The sequence below is a fragment of the Corythoichthys intestinalis genome, chromosome 3, assembly GCF_030265065.1.
Source record: "Corythoichthys intestinalis isolate RoL2023-P3 chromosome 3, ASM3026506v1, whole genome shotgun sequence".
In the NCBI taxonomy this organism is placed as follows: Eukaryota; Metazoa; Chordata; class Actinopteri; order Syngnathiformes; family Syngnathidae; genus Corythoichthys; species Corythoichthys intestinalis.
This window is the reverse complement of record NC_080397.1, coordinates 63,722,441-63,743,201: the sequence shown is the minus strand read 5'-3', so window position 1 is coordinate 63,743,201 and position 20,761 is coordinate 63,722,441.

Sequence of the window (20,761 nt, the reverse complement as noted above, 5' to 3'; positions counted from 1 at the left end):
GAATTCAAGGAGCAGAAATGACATGGAAGGACACCTGGGATTGTGTCGTTTGCAAGCAATTGCACGACTAACAAGTCTCAAGTCTTACCAAAGATAAGCAGGCACCTTAGCACAATCAAGTCAGAAACCCTGGCGTAATTATTGACTCAGACCTCAAATTTCATAGCCATCTAAAGTCCGTCACTAAATCTGCTTATTACCACCAGGGGTCGCGTTAGCCGAATATTTTCCGTCGTTGACCGTTTTTTTAAAACGGTGACGGAAAAAACTGAAGTCCATCTGTCATTTTGACAGGTTGCAATTCACACCCCAGACCAGAGGGTGGCGAGTGAGCATAATAATTAGCTATTGTCTCCTTTGATGCATGACGTGATTGGCCTTACTCGGAAAAATGTCAAGGCAACTGAGTGTCCGAAGTTTCTTCAAAAAGCCCCAAAACGACGATGGTGTTGATAAAAGAGGTGAAAAAAGAGGGACTGACGCAGTGGAGAATGAATGATGACAACGAATCAAGTGAATCGCTGCGGCGAGCAGTTGAAAACACCGCCAATTACCAGGAAGGGCAGAATTGGTAACGCGGTGAAAGCGGCATAAAGCCAAAAAAGCGGACCAGACAAGCCAGAGCCTGAAATTATTTCAAGGAAAATATGGAGGGTGCCACCACTGTGTCTACTCTTTTTGCTAAGCTAAGCTCGCATACCATGGGAGCACGTCGGCTATGAACGAACACTTGACGCGCCGTCACCCAGGTGTATTTCGGAAGACAACAGGAAACAACAAGCAAGTGGATTGTAAGTCCATACAACTTTCTAACGATTAAAAAAAAAAAAAAAGTTGCCTTTATGTGCGTCGTATCAACGTGCATTTTTATTTAATAATAATAAATAAATAAATAAAAATATATAATGGAATTATATAATAATTTATTATTTTTAAATGTATTAGGATCATGGTCCCACTTGGGGGGAAAAAATGTATATATATCCTGTAAAAAAAATATATGGAAGCACAGCACTGGCCTGCTTACTGTAATCCATGACTGCACTAATGTTGGTTACTTTACATTATAAAGTATTATTGTATTATCGTGTATATACATATAGTGACTGCATCAAGATATAGTCATTTTAAAAATTTAAGTGACGGGCAAAAAATTGATTATGACCGGATTTTTATGACCCTGTCAGTCAAAATGACAGACAACGAAAAAGTCTAGCGCAACCTCTGATTACCACCTAAAAAATATAGCCAGAATTAAAGGGCTTCTGACTCAACAAGACATGGAAAAACTTATGCATGCATTCATTTTCTGCAGATTGGACTATTGCAACGGTATATTTACAGGTCTTGATAAAAAAAAAAAATCAGTCAGGAAGCTCTAGCTAGTACAGAATGCTGCAGCCAGAGTCCTCACAAATACAAGGAAACTGGACCACATTACACCGCGTTTGAAATTGTTACACTGGCTTCCAGTGAGTCAAAGAATAGACTATAAAATACTACAAAACACTTAATGGCCTTGGACCAAAATACATGCTTGATTTGTTAGATTCCTATGAAACATCTAGACCCCTAAGGTCGTCTGGAAGCGATCTCCTGTATGTTCCAAGAACAAGAACCAAGCAGGGTGAGGCAGCATTTAGGCTAGGTTCATACTACAGGTCTTAATGCACACATCCGATTTTTTGTCATATCTGTTTTTTTGGCGTGCCCGTTCAGACTGCCTCTGTCCATTGAGACCATTCAAGTATTACGCATGCGCACTAATTCGCAGTCCGACAAGCGCTGAGCAAGACGACCCGCGTGCGCAAAAGCATCAAAACAAATGACCACACATGCTGGCTGTCATCCGTCATTCCAGGGATATCATATTTTGCTTTTTAAAAAGAGGACACAAATAACAGACATAAATAATCCCAGTTTTGGCTTATACTCAAAGTATATGGATCGATAGCATGCACACGTTGTCCGTGCATGTCAGACGCACATACGGGCAGTTTGCCCGGACTCTCGGCCGTGTAAGCAATGTTGAAATATTGCTTATATGGAGCAGACCAAAAACCGATCATTCCAGGCTTATCCTCAACCCATTTTTATTTTTTTTTATGACTGTTGTCAAGTCCGACCCTTCCTAAAAAGCCATGTTCAAGGCAAGCTAGGCGCTAATAAAGCAGAACTGAACCGCTACCGAAGCATCTCTCTCGCTTTTTGATGACGTAATTGCTGCATGAATCCCGATTTGAGAGACTGGACAGTACAGACCGTCGCGACAGTCTGAAAAAATGTGGCCCAGATCGGATTTGAACCACATACAAAAGTGACCCAGATCGGATTTGAAATGGTCCAGTTCTATGCGACACGTCACGTTCAGAGCGTCAAGTTAATGCCTCACTCGTGTCGGAAAAACACAAGAAAATCGGATACGTGCATTAAGACCTGGAGTATGAACGTAGCCTTGGTTATTATGCGCCTCACCTCTGGAACAAGTTACCTGAAGGTCTGAAGTATGCTCAAACCCACGGCGCGCTGCACGACGCGCTCAATATCAACAGTGCAGGGACGCTAACTACTGCGCCAATAAAGCTCAAGCCCACGGCGTAGCCGTCAGCATCCCGACTTGAAGGCATCGGAGGGGAGGTTTTCCACGAACGCGGACCTGCGTGTACCCATCACACTCACCCCCCGAAAATTTTCGCTGCCGATCCGGGTCACGGCACCAATGTAACCGGTTTAAAACGCACCGCGCCCTGACGCGATCCACTGCCACCTCTCAGACCAGGCTGGGACGCGAACCCACACTGCATGACGTGCTCAATATCCACAGTGCAGGGACGCTAACCACTGCGCCAATAAAGCTCAAGCCTACGGTGCAGCCGTTAGCGTCTCTCCTTGAAGGCATCCACGCACCGCCTCACACACGCGGACCTGCGTGTACCCGTCACATTAGACGCTTATGTTTAGCACTGCATATCCATAACTGTCTATATATTTCATTCTATTTGCTTTCTATTCTTATCTCCATTGCTGATTTCAATTATTAGCAGCAGTAGTAGTATTTGTTTTACTTTTTTATTTATTTATTTATTTTTATTCTATTGGTGATTAAATGCGATTTTTATGTATAATTTTATTTCCTATTTCAATTTTTTAAATTTATTTTTTATATTCTATTGATTTTAATGTGATTTTTCTGATCTTCATGTGATGTAAAGCACTTTGAATTGCCTTGTGTTGAATTGTGCTATATCAATAAATTCACTTTGCCTTGCCTTACCTGTTATGGGCAAGATACAGTGCCTTGCAAAAGTATTCGGCCCCCTTGAATCTTGCAACCTTTCGCCACATTTCAGGCTTCAAACATAAAGATATGAAATTAAATTTTTTTTGTCAAGAATCAACAACAAGTGGGACACAATCGTGAAGTGGAACAACGTTTATTGGATAATTTAAAATTTTTTAACAAATAAAAAACTGAAAAGTGGGGCGTGCAATATTATTCGGCCCCTTTACTTTCAGTGCAGCAAACTCACTCCAGAAGTTCAGTGAGGATCTCTGAATGATCCAGTGTTGTCCTAAATGACCGATGATGATAAATAGAATCCACCTGTGTGTAATCAAGTCTCCGTATAAATGCACCTGCTCTGTGATAGTCTCAGGGTTCTGTTTAAAGTGCAGAGAGCATTATGAAAACCAAGGAACACACCAGGCAGGTCCGAGATACTGTTGTGGAGAAGTTTAAAGCCAGATTTGGATACAAAAAGATTTCCCAAGCTTTAAACATCTCAAGGAGCACTGTGCAAGCCATCATATTGAAATGGAAGGAGCATCAGACCACTGCAAATCTACCAAGACCCGGCCGTCCTTCCAAACTTTCTTCTCAAACAAGGAGAAAACTGATCAGAGATGCAGCCAAGAGGCCCATGATCACTCTGGATGAACTGCAGATATCTACAGCTGAGGTGGGAGAGTCTGTCCATGGGACAAAAATCAGTCGTACACTGCACAAATCTGGCCTTTATGGAAAAGTCGCAAGAAGAAAGCCATTTCTCAAAGATATCCATAAAAAGTCTCGTTTAAAGTTTGCCACAAGCCACCTGGGAGACACACCAAACATGTGGAAGAAGGTGCTCTGGTCAGATGAAACCAAAATTGAACTTTTTGGCCACAATGCAAAACGATATGTTTGGCGTAAAAGCAACACAGCTCATCACCCTGAACACACCATCCCCACTGTCAAACATGGTGGTGGCAGCATCATGGTTTGGGCCTGCTTTTCTTAGGCAGGGACAGGGAAGATGGTTAAAATTGACGGGAAGATGGATGCAGCCAAATACAGGAACATTCTGGAAGAAAACCTGTTGGTATCTGCACAAGACCTGAGACTGGGACGGAGATTTATCTTCCAACAGGACAATGATCCAAAACATAAAGCCAAATCTACAATGGAATGGTTCAAAAATAAACCTATCCAGGTGTTAGAATGGCCAAGTCAAAGTCCAGACCTGAATCCAATCGAGAATCTATGGAAAGAGCTGAAGACTGCTGTTCACAAATACTCTCCATCCAACCTCACTGAGCTCGAGCTGTTTTGCGAGGAAGAATGGGCAAGAATGTCAGTCTCTCGATGTGCAAAACTGATAGAAACATACCCCAAGCGACTTGCAGCTGTAATTGGAGCAAAAGGTGGCGCTACAAAGTAGTAACGCAAGGGGGCCGAATAATATTGCACAGCCCACTTTTCAGTTTTTTAATTGTTAAAAAAGTTTAAATTATCCAATAAATTTTGTTACACTTCACGATTGTGTCCCACTTGTTGTTGATTCTTGACAAAAAATTAACATTTTATATCTTTATGTTTGAAGCCTGAAATGTGGCGAAAGGTTGCAAGGTTCAAGGGGGCCGAATACTTTTGCAAGGCACTGTAAGTCAGGTCAAGTAACAAGGTTATGTCGAGTCAAGTCGAGCCGAGTCACAAAGTTGTAAAGAGGAGTCGTGTCAAGTTCAAAAGTTGTCGAGTTGAGTCAAGTTGAGTCACAAATTGTTCCGCGAGGGCGTGGTGAGAGTGGCCAAGTCACCAGAGCAGATCTCTGTCAGGTGGGAACCAATCTACGATCCAAGTTTTTCGAGTCAGCTTATTGAGTCGAGTTTTGAGTTATTGCCTCATGAAGGGAATAGTATCTTATTATCTCTCGTATTTACTGTTCGACTGTTTGTATGACTCTAACGCAGTTAATATATTCAATCAGGGAACAGCTTCTTTCTCATATTTACTGTTGGACTGTTTGTATTACTCTAAAACACCCCATTTAAGATAAATAATTTATATCATAGTTTAAGGAAAACAAGCAGAATATATTTGACATAGGGCATAAGAGATACATGACGCCTTCTGACCACGGAAGCCCAACGCGTGCGTCATGCAGCTGACTGAGCAAGATGGACGCTGACAACTAGGTAAAGGGCAAGACACCTACAACGTCTGCAACACCATATCCCACAATAAGCTCTTCAGGACAGTTTAGAACAAATGGCGGGACGTCCTGTCCCAACACAAGGAACACGGCAGAACGCCCGATATCCAACTGATAATACGACTGGTAAGACTCCAAGCGTCCCTTTGCCGCTGAGGCGGGCAAAATCTCCCACTGCGGTTGCCCCAGTAATGGTGACTCAGCAACTCTGACGAACGAACTAAACAGCCCAAACTGGGAAAGAAGATTATCTTACATAACAGCCAAACACACCCTTCTTCCGGATCACGGCCCGCCTCACCAGAGCCTTTAAAAGACTGAATGCTTAACTAATCATTGTCATTTTTCTTGGAAACCTTTTGTTGACATGTGAAATCGCGACCCTGGAACCAGTCTGCCTCCTCGCCTGGGTCTGTTGCTGTTTTGCTTTGCCGTTTGATCGCTGTCGATCTGAATAAATTGTCAACTTGTGTTTCGAAGCCTTTTTCCAGCTTTCACAATCGAGTCAGTAAGAGGGGTTAAGACTAGGTCTGTCAAAACTATCGCGTTAGCGGGCGGTAATTAATTTTTAAAATTAATCACGTTAAAATATTTGACGCAATTAACGCACATGCCCCACTCAAACAGATTAAAAGGACAGCAGTGTAATGTCCGCTTGTTACTTGTTGTTTGGCGCCCTCTGCTGGCGCTTGGCTCCAAATGATTTTATGGGTTTGGGGAGTGAGTATGGTGTAATTATTGACATTAACAATGGCGAGCTACTAGTTTATTTTTTTAATTGAAAATTTTAGAAATTTTAATAAAACGAAAACATTAAGAGGGGTTTTAATATAAAATTTCTATAACTTGTAGTAACATTTATCTTCTAAGAACTACAAGTTTTTCTATCCATGGATCGCTTTAAGAGAATGTTAATAATGTTAATGCCATCTTGTTGATTTATTGTTATAATAAACAAATACAGTACTTATGTACCGTATGTTGAATGTATATATCTGTCTTGTGTCTTATCTTTTCATTCCAACAATAATTTACAGAAAAATATGGCATATTTTATCGATGGTTTGAATTGCGATTAATTACGATTAACTAATTTTTAAGCTGTAATTAACTCGATTAAAAATTTTAATCGTTTGACAGCCCTAGTTAAGACTAAGGTGAACGCGCGGAGTTTGTTCTTTTGGCCGTGTTGTTGGGTTTTCGCTGGCCCGGGTCGTTGGAGCTGCGCCGGCGCTGATCCGGCGGTTCGACGGGCGCGATTCCGGCAATCTGGCTATAAGGTCAGATTCCTTCATTTTCTAGCACATACCAGCAGCAACGTAGCACAAACTATTGACACAATTTTTAATCAAAATGGGGGACTGGTTGACCTCAAATTGACAGTTAAAAAAAAAAAAAAAATCTCAAAAACGATAGCAGCGCACATAAAACTGTTTTCCAGCTCAAACCTAGCACAAAAAAATGACATAATTTTTTTTTTTTAATAAATTTGCATATGATCAAGGGCCGACTTCACGGAGGTTCCAGTTGAGTGAGAGTCTTCAGATTTGTGACCCGAGTCGATTTGAGTCCGAGTCCCTGTGACTCGAGTCCAATTGTCTAGTAGTTTGCGTTGGACTAGAATTTGTAACGATGTTATCCATCTTTATATGAAATCGGTCATCTCAAAATGATGTTGATCAGAGCAGTTAACTTGAAATCGCATCATTTACAATGGTCAATTTATGTTTGTGGGGGGCGCGTGGGTGTGTGTTGGGTACGCGTAGCATGTGTGTTATGAGATACCTGAGGAACGGAAGTGGCAATAAAAAGCGTTGAGGTGTGAAAGCATGACATGAGGTGACAGATGATGCTTCCCAACTGCAGATGACGCTCCAGCCATGCAAGATGGACACTTTTGTGCGTGTGATTGTGTTTGAGTGTGTTAGCGCCATCAGAATGGAGCAATAGATCAGTATAGTACGTAGTTTACCCTTTGAATGTGCTCAAATAATATTTCAATAATGGCAAGGTTTTGCAACATCAGCATCCCGAGTGTTGATAATCTGTACAGTTGGATGGATGGGTGCATCAGCATAATTTATGTGGGAGTTGCAACATACTCAATTATCCAAACCAGCCCCCCCCCCCCACCTCCCAAATATCATTTCATGATTATTTTTGATGATTATTAGATATTATTAACATGACTATATGGGAGATTTTTGCAATAGACCCTACCCACGTGACGTCACAACTCCGCTCTCCTGAATGGTACCGCCCACTTGTCCGTCAAAACATAGTGTTAACCTGTTACGGCTACGTACATTTCTCCTATTTACGGCGTGTTTTTCTGCTCCTTAACATTAATTATCAAAATGGTGAAGGCGTGTGTGGCTGTTGGTTGCACTAACAGAGAAGATGGAAGGAGAGACTTGAAGTTTTACCGTATTCCGAGGGATCCAAAGAGGAGAGCGAAATGGACGGCTGCAATTCGACGTGAAAAATGGGCACCAAAAAATCACCACAGACTATGTAGTAGTCATTTTATATCCGGTAAGATGCATTTAAGATATACTTAGAGGGTTTTGGGCTGACAAATAACCACAATTAAGATCATTGCGAGGCTAATCGCCGACAACATACGACGTAGTACGACATAGTTTCAAATTCAAGATGTTTGTGACTTCCCTTTCTTCCACCATCGTTATTTTTTGAATAATATTTAGCTGGTACCAAGTGAAAGAAACTGGCCTCGTCTACGGGGCTGACAAATAACCACAATTAAGATCATTGCTAGGCTAATCGCCGACAACATACACGTATGTATGTAGTGAGAGTGCTATCGCTAAACCATATAAACATTAAAAGCCTTAACTCCATTGACAAACGACATGAAATACATTAGACTTGACAGTGGATGTTAGCAATAACAAAAGATTTTGAATTGAAAATTTCGTAACTCACCTTTCCAAGCACAAGATAGATTCCTGCCGAACGAGGACCTGTTTCACCCAACCAGCAACGAAGTATTTATAAGCCTCCAAGCTCTTGAAGTTTTTCAAATTTTCGTGGGAATAGGCTGATTTTGTGTGGACAAGATAATTGTAAATATCAGCGTAGCAGATGTCAGGCAGACAGGGCGAAGACAGTGGGTCGAAAAACATCGATTTGGGCATCAAATATGGATCTGGCGACTGTATAGAACGAAGCTTTTCCACATAACGCCTTTTATGCAACACATCCAGTGAGTTTACGGCATCAGAAAGCACCGGGTCTTCCATGAAATGCATTTTAAATTCCTCGATCAATTGAAAACAATGCTAATACAGAGACAAAATGACGGACATGTGGGCGGAACCACACAGCGAGCACGTGGTTTTATGACGTCGGTGGGTAGGGTATATAGCAGTGCAAAGAAGTGAAATCCTTTGTAAATTTTGACCAGTAGTATTTGTAGTCGGGTCAAGTACTCAGTCCATCTAGGTTGAGCCGATAAATTAAGTTTAGATTTGTACTATTACATGTACAGTGGGGCAAATAAGTATTTATTCAACCACCAATTGTGCATGTTGTCCTACTTGAAAAGATTAGATAGGCCTGTAATTTTCAACCATGAGAGACAATGTGGAAAAAAAACCCCAGAAAATCACATTGTTTGATTTTTAAATAATTTATTTGCAAATTAGAGTGAAAAATAAGTATTTGGTCACCTACAAACAAGCAAGATTTCTGGCTGTCAAAGAGGTCTAACTTCTTCTAATGAGGTCTAACGAGGCTCCACTCGTTGCCTGGATTAATGACACCTGTTTTAACTCATTATCGGTATTAAAGACACCTGTCAGTCACACTCCAAATTCCACTATGGCCAAGACCAAAGAGTTGTCGAAGGACACCGGAGACAAAATTGTAGACCTGCACCAGGCTGGGAAGACTGGATCTGCAATAGGTAAAACGCTTGGTGTAAAGCAGGGGTCATGAATTAAAAATCCTCTGGGTCCGAAATTAAAAAATTACAAAAATCTCGGGTCCGGAAATATTTTTAATGCTTCTTTTTTCCCAAAAATACAAACGTATCTTTACGTGGCCATGATGATAATTACAGCATTCAAAAATGTAAATAATATATAAAAGGTGCGTAAAACTAAAAAAGTGCTTTAATTGAATCATTAAATAGCAACATAAGAGCATGTTCAAGACTTTATTTTTTTATTTATTTATTTTTTTAAAATTCTGGATGCTGACAGGGGGACTTGCTTTATTTTTTGACAGACCTCTTCTTTTTGCTTTCCATCAAGCAAAGTTTCAGCAACTGCACTCATACAATCTTTGACAATCGGTTCATCACTGAAAGACTTTGTGTTTTGACCCAAAATCCACGCTAATAATCTGAGGGAGCATTCATTTGCGCGTTGCTGTGCAGTAAATGAATGAACCATGAGCCTTGAGGTGCGATCATATTGAGCCCTTAATTCCGCTATTTTTTTTAGAACAAATGGCAGAGTTCATAGGGAAACTTTGCGAAACAGCTCCGTGCTTCGTCTCATAGTGCCTTTTCAAATTGCTGCTCTTTACAAGCGCTACCGTCTCTGAACAGATGAGCCATAGCGGTCTTGTGCTGCCGCCAGGTAAAATGAACAAAAATGTGTTGGTCCACTCCTCATTAAACACTCTGTTTTCTGTATCAATCTTGCATGGTTTTGAGCACGCCATTTGCCGTACCTTTTTCGCCTCTTCCTCCAACTTAATTCGGCTCAATATGTGGCTGTCACTCCGCAGAGTCTGGAAAGTGAGTGTGAGACATGATGTTCTAAAAATAACTTTCAGAAGCTTCACTCCCATTTGCTGGCTCACGCGCGTCACCGCTAAGGTTTTTGTTTGTTGCCCGTCTCCGCTCTGCAAACCCACAGACAAAAATGACGGCTTGGGGGTCCGGAACCTGACCGAGGTCCGCTGTTGCGTGACCTCTGGTGTAAAGAAATTAACTGTGGGAGCAATTATTAGAAAATGGAAGATACACAAGACCACTGATAATCTCCCTCGATCTGGGGCTCCATGCAAGATCTCACCCCGTGGCGTCAAACTGATAACAAGAACGGTGAGCAAAAATCCCAGAACCACACGGGGGGACCTAGTGAATGACCTACAGAGAGCTGGGACCACAGTAACAAAGGCTACTATCAGTAACACAATGCGCCGCCAGGGACTCAAATCCTGCACTGCCAGATTTGTCCCCCTGCTGAAGAAAGGACACGTCCAGGTCCATCTGCGGTTCGCTAGAGAGCATTTGGATGATCCAGATGAGGACTGGGAGAAGTATTGAGATGAACTTTTGGTATTGACCAAATACTTATTTCCCACCATGATTTGCAAATAAATTCTTTAAAAATCAAACAATGTGATTTTCTGTTTTCTTCCCGCATTCTGCCTCTCATGGTTGAGGTTTACCCATGTTGACGATTACAGGCATCTCTAATATTTTCAAGTGAGAGAACTTGCACACTTAGTGGTTGACTAAATACCCATAAATTTCCCCACTGTATTTGAGCTGTTTGAAGATTTTTTTCCCCCTCAGACCTTCTTCAGGTGGATATGTCAATCCCCCCAATAAATCACCTCCCAGTCCACAAAGATTGGACGTCGAGCACCGTCAGTGGCAGCCAATGAGTGCCCTATAGCGATCAAAACTAAAATATCACATGAATGATCAATTTTTGGGTGATTTGTTTTATGGGATGTGTATTTTTCATATACTGGAGTTGTCTTTTTTTTTTTTTTTTTTTTTTTTTTTTTTTGCGTTTCCTGTACTTTTGGCAGTATTTGTGTTTTTTACCGGGGGTGGGTGGGGGGTGTAGTTTGTCGCAATTTTGTTGGCCTTCAAAGCAGAGTGGCAAAGAAAAAGCCATATCTGAGACTGGCCAACAAAAGGAAGAGATTAATATGGGCAAAAGAACACAGACATTGGACAGAGGAAGACTGGCAAAAATTCAATTCAATTCAATTTTATTTGTATAGCCCTAAATCACAACAAGGTTGTCACAAAGGGATTTGCAGAGGCAATATGATACACAATCAGAAACAGCAAATGAAGCAACAAAGATGAATAAATAAAGTTCCAGTCCTGGGCATCCCCCATCCTTGGACCCTCCATGTCGACAAGGAAAAACTCCAAGCTCTTTGGGAGAACATGAGAAACCTTGGGGAGTACCACAGTCAGGAGAGATCCACTCCCAGGATGGATAGACAGGAAGCCCCAGGACTGCTAATGGGAATTAGCAGGCGAAGTTACAGTTCGTAAAGATGCAGTGGAGTAAAGGAACAAGAAGAGGTCCATCTAGCCAGATGAGACGGGGGTAGCAACGAGGACGTCCATCCAGCCAGGGGTCCGGACAGTCAGGAGGCTGCAGCTGAAAAATAGCCCCTCCCCTCTGGGGAGGGGGGAAAGGGAACACCAGGTGACTAGTGATGAAGAGACGAGACAACTAGATATTAACATTGGAAAATAGATATAAAGTAAGATAAGTGGTAGGTAGAGTGAGAAAAGGAGATAGAACTCAGTGGCTGTACTTCCCCCAGCATTATAGCTTCTAGTTCAGCTTAGACTAAACTGTGAGTCTACTCCGACTTCAACTAGCCTGACCATAAACTTTGTCGAATAGGAACGTTTTCAATCTAATCTTAAATGTGCAGACTGTGTCGGCTTCTTTAATATTAGCTGGAAGCTGATTCCATAAAACAGGGGCTTGGTGGCTAAAGGCTCTAGCTCCGACAGTACTTTTAGAAACCCTGGGAACTACCAGTAGACCTGCATTCTGAGAGCGGAGTGTTCTGTTGGGGCGGTATGGAACCAGAGCATCCGTGAGATAAGATGGCCAAAACCTATTAATGGTCTTAAATGTAATAAGGAGGATTTGAAATTTAATTCTAAACTCGACTGGAAGCTAGTGAAGGGCCTGGAGCACAGGGGTGATGTGCTCTCTTCTATTGGTTCCTGTTAAAAGTCTTGCTGCTGCGTTTTGGACTAGCTGAAGACCTTTTAGAGAACTATTATGGCAAGCTGCAAGTAGGGAGTAACAGTAATCCAATCTCGATGTAACGAACGCGTGAATTAATTTTTCTGCATCGCTTTTAGATCAAATATTTCTAATTTTGGCTATGTTGCGCAGGTGAAAGAAAGCCGTTCTGCAGGTTTTTTTTAATGTGAGCTTTGAAAGATAAGTCAGGGTCGAATAAAACTCCTAGGTTTTTAACTGTGGTGCTGGAGGTTACACTTACAAAAAGTGTTATGGCCAGCATCTCGGAGTCGCCTCTTCATTGTCGATGTTGACACTGGTGTTTTGCGGGTACTAGTTGAGGACCTGTACGGCGTCTATTTCTCAAACTAGAGACTCTAATATACTTGTCCTCTTGCTTGGTTGTGCAGCGGGGCCTCCTACTTCTCTTTCTACTCTGGTTAGAGCCTGTTTGTGCTGTTCTCTGAATTGAGTAGTACACACCGTTGTAGATCTTCAGTTTCTTGGCAATTTCTCGCATGGAATAGCCTTCATTTCTTAGAACAAGAATAGACTCGCGTTTCACATGAAAGTTCTTTTTTTCTGGCCATTCTGTAATAATCACGCCCACAAATGTGATGCTCCAGATCCTCGACTAGCTTAGGGTGACCAAATGTCCTCTTTTGCCCGGACATGTCCTCTTATTACTGGCTCTCCGGAGGGTCTGGCAGGGTTTCATAAATTCATGAAAATGTCAGTTTTTTATGATTTTTCACGGGACCGCTTTGAAGAGAAGAATCCCTCTGGCCGCTAGAAGGCAGCGCCTGCCTGCGTTGTTGTGTCTCCAACTAGTAGGGGCGGGAGAAGGAGTACATCTTCTTGTTTTTTGATGGCAGTTTTGTTTCATGTGGAATTACCATCATCTAACCACGGTTGACAGTATGGCAAGGAATCAGACTACAGCAAGGAGTTTTAAGACGTGGCTCCATACACCTTTCTGTAGATTTCTTTCCTGTTAATCTCGATCACGTCTCGATTACGATAAATACGTATATAATGGCAACGGTTGACTTTTGTTGGAGATTTGTACCGGCGTGATCTGTAAAATCTTGTTTGGTGTCGCATCGTTGCACTGCCGATGATTGTAAACTTTTATAGCAAAGTTTGATTTTGCATTGCCCGGTACTCGCTAACAGGGTAGCTATCAGTGCGCTCAGCCGCGCTAGGCATTATGGGCAATGTAGTTTTGAACTGCTGCGTTTGGAAACATGCTGGTTGAATAGCTTGTCAGTTTATTTCGGTTATTGTTTGTGTACAATCTAGAACGCTGAGAATAAAAATGGAGTGGGAATAACAACTTGTCAACGACAATTGTCGTGATAGTAATTTATAAAAATGTTGAGTGGGCACATAGCCTACTGTGTGTGATACTATACATATATATATATATATATATATATATTAGGGCTGTCAAACAATTGAAATTTTTTATCGAGTTAATTACAGCTTAGAAATTAATTAATTGCAATTAATCGCAATTCAAACCATCTATAAAATATGCCATATTTTTCTGTAAATATTGTTGGAATGGAAATATAAGACACAAGACTGATATATACATTCAACATACGGTACATAAGTATTATAACAATAAATCAACAAGATGGCATTAACATTATCAACATTCTCTTAAAGCGATCCATGGATAGAAAGACTTGTAGTTCTTAAAAGATAAATGTTAGTACAAGTTATAGAAATTTTATATTAAACCCCTCTTCATGTTTTCGTTTTACTAAATTTTTTAAAATTTTCAATCAAAACATAAACTAGTAGCTCGCCGTTGTTGATGTCAATAATTACACCATGCTCACTCATGGTACTAACCCATAAAATCAGTTGGACCCAAGCGCCAGCAGAGGGCGCCAAACTCCAAAAAATGAGTAACAAGCGAACATTACACTGTACTGTCATTTTAGTCTGTTTGAGCGGGGCATGTGTGTTAATTGCGTCAAATATTTTAACATGATTAATTAAAAAAATTAATTACCGCCCGTTAACGCGCTAATTTTGACAGCCTTAATATATATATATATATATATATATATATATATATATATATATGTGTGTATGTATGTGTATATATATAGATATTAATCATTATTCGTTTTTTTTTTGGTTTTTTTTTAAAGGTATGATTTTAAAAAAAAAATTTTTAGGAAGAATAAAGCCTGTTGAATAAAAAAATATTTCCATATAGTGTATAATATATACTATATGGCAATAAGCCTATGTTTTTTTGATATTTTTCAATAAAACTGAATTTTTCTAACCAGACGGAGGAGGCACACTTTAAATATATTTAAAGTTATATAGGCATCTTTGAGTGGACTTTGAGTAAAATTCAAGTATCTCGAGGCCGGGCAGAGTGTCCTCTTTTTTTGGAAATCAAAATATGGTCATCCTAGACTAGCTCAAAGGAAGGTCTGTTTTATAGCTTCTCTAACCAGCTGAACTTTTTTCAGCTATGCTAACATAATTGCACATGGGTTTTCTAATCATCCATTAGCCTTCTAACGCAGTTAGCAAACCCAATGTGCTATTGCAACACTGGAGTGCTTGTTGCTGGAAATGGGCCTACACCTATGTAGATATTGCATTGAAAACCAAACATTTGCAGCTAAAATAGTCATTTACCACGTTAACAATGTCTGGGGGTGTATTTCTGATTAGTTTAATGTGATCTTCATTGAAAAAAAACTGCTTTTCCTTCAAAAATAAATTCTATTTGATCCCAAAGTGTAATATATATATATATATGCGTCTGTGTGGATGTCGTGCTGAAGATGAAAAGCAAATAAGCGCAAAGCAGACACAACCACGTCTGAGCCCCCAGGGGCCTCAAATCCAATTTGTCCAGCTTTTATGGTCCTAGTGATGCAGCGGACGTGTTCCACAGTGAGCGAAGAGAAGACGATGAAATGAAATATGATCGCAAGGTTAACGCACGCACAAAAGCCTCCTCCATTTCCAAACGCACGCCGGCTGAGTTTTTTGTTTTTATGACGGAGGGAGGATGAATTACAGGGAGGCATAATGGCCGCCGCCACCGCTCTTTGCCGGACCCGCCGATTCGTGGAAGGTCACCGGTGTGATTGATGCGGCGCCATTATTTGGGGACTTTAGAAGGCTTTAAAGGACACAACAGTGTGTGTTTATCACTTTGCCTGCGAGGATGTGTTGCGGTTTTTGTGTAGTTATTGTTGTGTTAAGCCAACTATAATCCATGGGCGTCGCTAGACATATTTCACTGTGCCCCAGTATTGATCTGCAGTGCCCCACTAAGGACAAGTTTTCCTGTGCGAAAAAGTTTTAAACTGCCAAATCGAAGCAGACGAACCCACGGAATCTCCCAAAAATGGATTCAGCACGATGTAGATGAGACTCCGGGACTTTCTATGCTGTGCTTGGTTCTGTGAACTCCTGGAAGCGGCTATATATATGCTTGAAAGTGGAATGTTTTCAACAGCGTCCGGCTTCAAGGCACCAGTGTGAATCTACAGTGGGGCAAATAAGTATTTCGTCAACCACTAATTGTGCAAGTTCTCCCACTTAAAAAATATTAGAGAGGTGGCGTAGGTGAGAGCTCTATCGTGTACAGCTGTTGACAAACCAGTTCTTGAATTTAAAAAGCCAGTCTGCAATTTAGGGGGCGAGAGTCAGAAGGAGATGGAATACGCAGGAATTGGCAGGGAAGAGTTTGAACTGCATAGCCCCCCTACTGGTATGGGTCATTTTGCCCACCTTGGCTGAAAATGACAATTTTCTCAAACAAGAGCCCGGTGGGTGTTCATGACATCTGTCATAAGCATTCGTTCATGCTCATGACAGTGCCATGTCAGAATTATGACTGTCTTAACACAGTTAGTAACACTTATTACAGTTTTATGAACTAAGTTTTTTTTTGTTTGTTTTTTTTTACGCCAGAAGATGTTAAAGGGAACCTCTATTTTTAAGACAAGTAATTCTTAAAAGACAAATGTTAGTATGAGTTATAATAATTTGATATTAAAACCCTTCTTAATGTTTTTGTTTTTAATAAAGTTTGTAAAATCATTTTAATTGATAAGTCGCCATTCTTGTTACGTCGCAGTGTCACCGGCCCCGTTGCTGAAATTCCAGCATGTCACCCGTTAGCTTTCCCAACAGGTCGTTGGTTCTACCCTTCCTATTTGAACCAGATCTGAAAAGTGAAGAGCAGGATAGCACCGTCAGTCGTTCACAAGACGAGCTTCAGGGAAAAATGCGTGCAGCAAATACCTGATAAGACAAAAGTTGGGCAAAACTGGTGATGCACTTGCTGCAAGTGAGTCTCAATGGAAACAGAGCAAGAGAGTGCTGTTGGGAACTCCTGTTGGGAGCAAGAGTGTATACTGATGGGAACTCCGGTTTTATTAGCAGATACTCAAGGTAAGCATATTGCATTTTCAAACTTATCCCAATATAATTATGTAGATTGTTAGCATCCAGAGCTGTCGTGTGCTTTACATACAGTACAGGCCAAAGAGCACACCTTGTGTAATACATGTCATGTACATTGTAATGCGTGGTAGGTAGGATAGGTGTATAAAAATACCAAAAAGGGGAGAAGCTGCCACTTATGCACATTTATTCACAAAAAATAATATTTCCACCTTGACCACTCTTCACTCGGGAGCTCAGCAGTACGCAAACACGCATTCCCTGACACCTCCAACATTGTTGTAAGGTCCACATCAGTCACTGTCGTCACTGTAGCGTGCCGTAGTGCTTTAATTATTTAGTATGATTTGGGGAAAACTCCCATGAAGAATAGTCAACATAAAAGATAGCAATCGTAATCCAAATCCGCATTTTTTACTCACTCGATTATCCAGGAATTAGACCGATCCCATGGCACTGTCGCAGTCGCGATCAGGCCGTTGATTCCACAAAATAGACTGATCCGAAAAGCCGCGGTGGGACCGGCGAATTAAAAAAATGGACAGATCCGAAACCAATATTGCAGACGCGGTGGGACCGTCGGATCCAGAAAATGACGGATCCCTTACTTGACTGAGGATCCAGGAAAATGTTCGGGTGCCAGTTGTAACGTGTGGTGTGTAGGATACGTGCATACAGGGACCAAAATGGGGGAGAAGCTTCCACATATGCATATTTATACACTAAAAATAATAATTCCACCTTGACCACTCACTTCACTCCCCTTGTTTCCATTTGACTGGAAATTGCATCCAAAAGCAGCACATTGTGCCATTTTACTTCACTAGTTTAGGCAGCAATAAGCAATTGTTGAACACGCTACACATTTGGAAAGATCCCAATGACGTCATCACTGCGAGCCCGCAAACCATGGCGCTGACTAATTGTCAAAATATGTACTAAATATTATAAAATATTGCCATTGATTTAACATTTTATGTGTTTCTAACAACATATTTTAGTACACGAGAACAATTGTGGTTTATTAGAGCCTACATGTATTTAAGTTAGAGGATCACTTTAAGGCAATGCTTTTCAGATAAGAGCTCGCTCGCTCACTCACTCACTCACTCACTCACTCACTCACTCACTCACTCACTCACTCACTCACTCACTCACTCACTCACTCACTCACTCACTCACTCACTCACTCACTAACCTAATTTCGAGACACAAATATAGCTAATGTGAGATGTCCACTCTTTATTGTTTACAGTTAAGTGTCATACATTTTAGTAACTTATTATCATAAGATACTAAAGCTGCCAGCTGGCAAGTGCCACTTGACTTTCCACATCAGTTAAGATCTCCTTGTCTCGCAACATTCAGCAAGTCTTCTGTTTGTGAAATCGCCGCCGACAGTCCCCTCTGCTCGTGAAGGCCATCGGCACCCGGCACTCTCGGTACTGGTATTGGTGCGCAGGCATCGGCGCTGGGCACCATTGCGGCAAAGATGAGCACGCACATGGCCACCGTTAGAGTCAGTTTCAGGAACTTGGTCATGATCGCTTAACCTGAAACAAACAGAAAGAAATGGCAACACTGTTTTGTCGTCTCTCTCTTGAGAAATTCCACATTCCAAAAACATTTCAAGACTTTTAATTGTAATACTTAAGTTTAAATGTTAGTGGTAAGATCAACAAAACAGATCAGTACAAATCAATCGTTGTTATTTTTTTTGGAACCAGGCATTGAGGTGGGGCTCGAAGGCAAGCGTCTGGTGGACGGGCTTGTAGCCATGGGTCCCGGTCAGGCACAGCCTGAGATCCCCAGCTACAGAAGCTAACTCTTGGGACATGGAGTGTCATCTCTCTGGTGGGGAAGGAGCCCGAGCTGGTATGTGAGGCAGAGAAGTTCTGACTAGATTTAGTCAGACTCGCCTCCACATACAGTTTGGGGTTCTGGTACCAATCCTCTGACGAGGGGTTGGACTCTCTTCCACTCTGGAGTTGCCCACAGTGAGAGGCGCCGAGCAGGTGTGGGCATCGACTGACCTCGACTCGAGACGTCGTGAGTCAGTGGGGAGAAGACTTCAATTCCACCAATCCGCCTTCCTTTGAGGAAGCAGAGTCTGCGGACTCTGAGGTGGGCTCTCCTGTCTCTGGGGTCGAAGTCACTGAGGTCGTTGGAACGCTCCTCGGTGGCAGAGCCCTGGAGGTGGATGAGATCCACCCGGAGTTCCTAAAGGCTCTGATATTGTGGGGCTGTCGTGGCTGACATGTCTCTACAACATTGGGTAGACATCGTGGACAGTGCCTCTGGATTGGAGGACCGGGTGGTGGTCCCCCTTTTTAAGAAGGGGATCAGAGGGTCTGATCTCAACTCTGGTTGGGTGTGAAGATCAGCACCTCCAAATCCGAGACCATGGGCCTCAGTCGGAAAAGGGTGGAGTGCCCTCTCCGGGTCGTGGATGAGATCCTGCCCCAAGAGGAGTTCAAGTATCTTGGAGTCTGGTTCACGAGTGAAGGTAGGAGGGATCAGGAGATCGACGGGAGGATCGGTGCAGCTGTACCTGTCCGTTGTGGTGAAGTAGGAGCTGAGCCAAAATGCAGAGCTCTCAATTTACCAGTCGATTTCCGTTCCTGCCCTCACCTATGGTCATGAGCTGTTTGTCATGATCCCGGATACAAGCGGCTGAAATGAGTTTCCTCCACAGGGTGTCCTGGCTCTCCCTTAGAGATGGGGTGAGAAGCTCAGTCATCTGCCTCCCTGGAGAGGTGTTCCGGGCATGTTCCACCAACAAGAGGCCCTGTGAACGACCCAGGACACGCTAGAGAGAATATTTCTCTCGGCTTGCTTGGGAACACCTTTGGATTCCCCCGGAGAAGTTGGTTTTAGTGGTTGGACAGAGGGAAGTCTGGGCTTCCCTGCTAAAGCTGCTGCACCAGCGACCCGACACCGGATTAAGCGGTAGGCAATGAATGGATAGATGGATAGTTCATTCGCCTACTCTAGTAGGCTTATCACCTAAATTAGCTAAAAAGGAAGTGACGTAAACATGCCGCAAAATCTCTAGAAACCATGGAAGAGCAATGTATCTCTGAGCAATTTCTAGTTATATTCTAGTATCTAGAATTCTAGTTATTGAAATACATTCACACTGAAAAGTTTTGTTTCTGTCAGTTTTTTTTACTCTTATCCATGTGTGTACTGTATCAGTGAGCCTACCTGTTGAGCAATGGATGAGAGAGTCTCAGAGCGGCTTGCAGGTGAAGTGAAATATCACCTTCACGCGAGTGCTTTTATCCTTTACTCAAGTATTTACTTATGCTAGTTTAATGAAGCGGCGTATATTCGTTGCCTTGCCTCGCCCAATATTAGATTATTTATCCTTTACTCAAGTATTTACTTATGCTAGTTTAATGAAGCGGCGTATATTCGTTGCTTTGTCTCACCCAATATTAGATTAATTATGTTGATTGTGTGTGCTGAGGCTCTGAAGAATTGCGTGAGTATTCTAATCGTAGTGTGTCAAATGCGCTAAAACAAACATTCCTGAGCATGTGTTGTTTTTGTGTGATCGAGCATGTGTTGTTTTTGTGTGATCTACTTCAAATAGCCTGAGTGGTTCCATGCCTCCATCGCTGAGGTTTCTTATCTTTAATTTAGGGGTGTCAAACGATTAAAATTTTTAATTGAGTTAATTACAGCTTAAAAATTAATTAATCGTAATTAATCGCAATTAATCGCAATTCAAACCATCTATAAAATATTTCATATTTTTCTGTAAATTATTGTTGGAATGGAAAGATAAGACACAAGATGGATATACAGAATACATTCAACATACGGTACATAAGT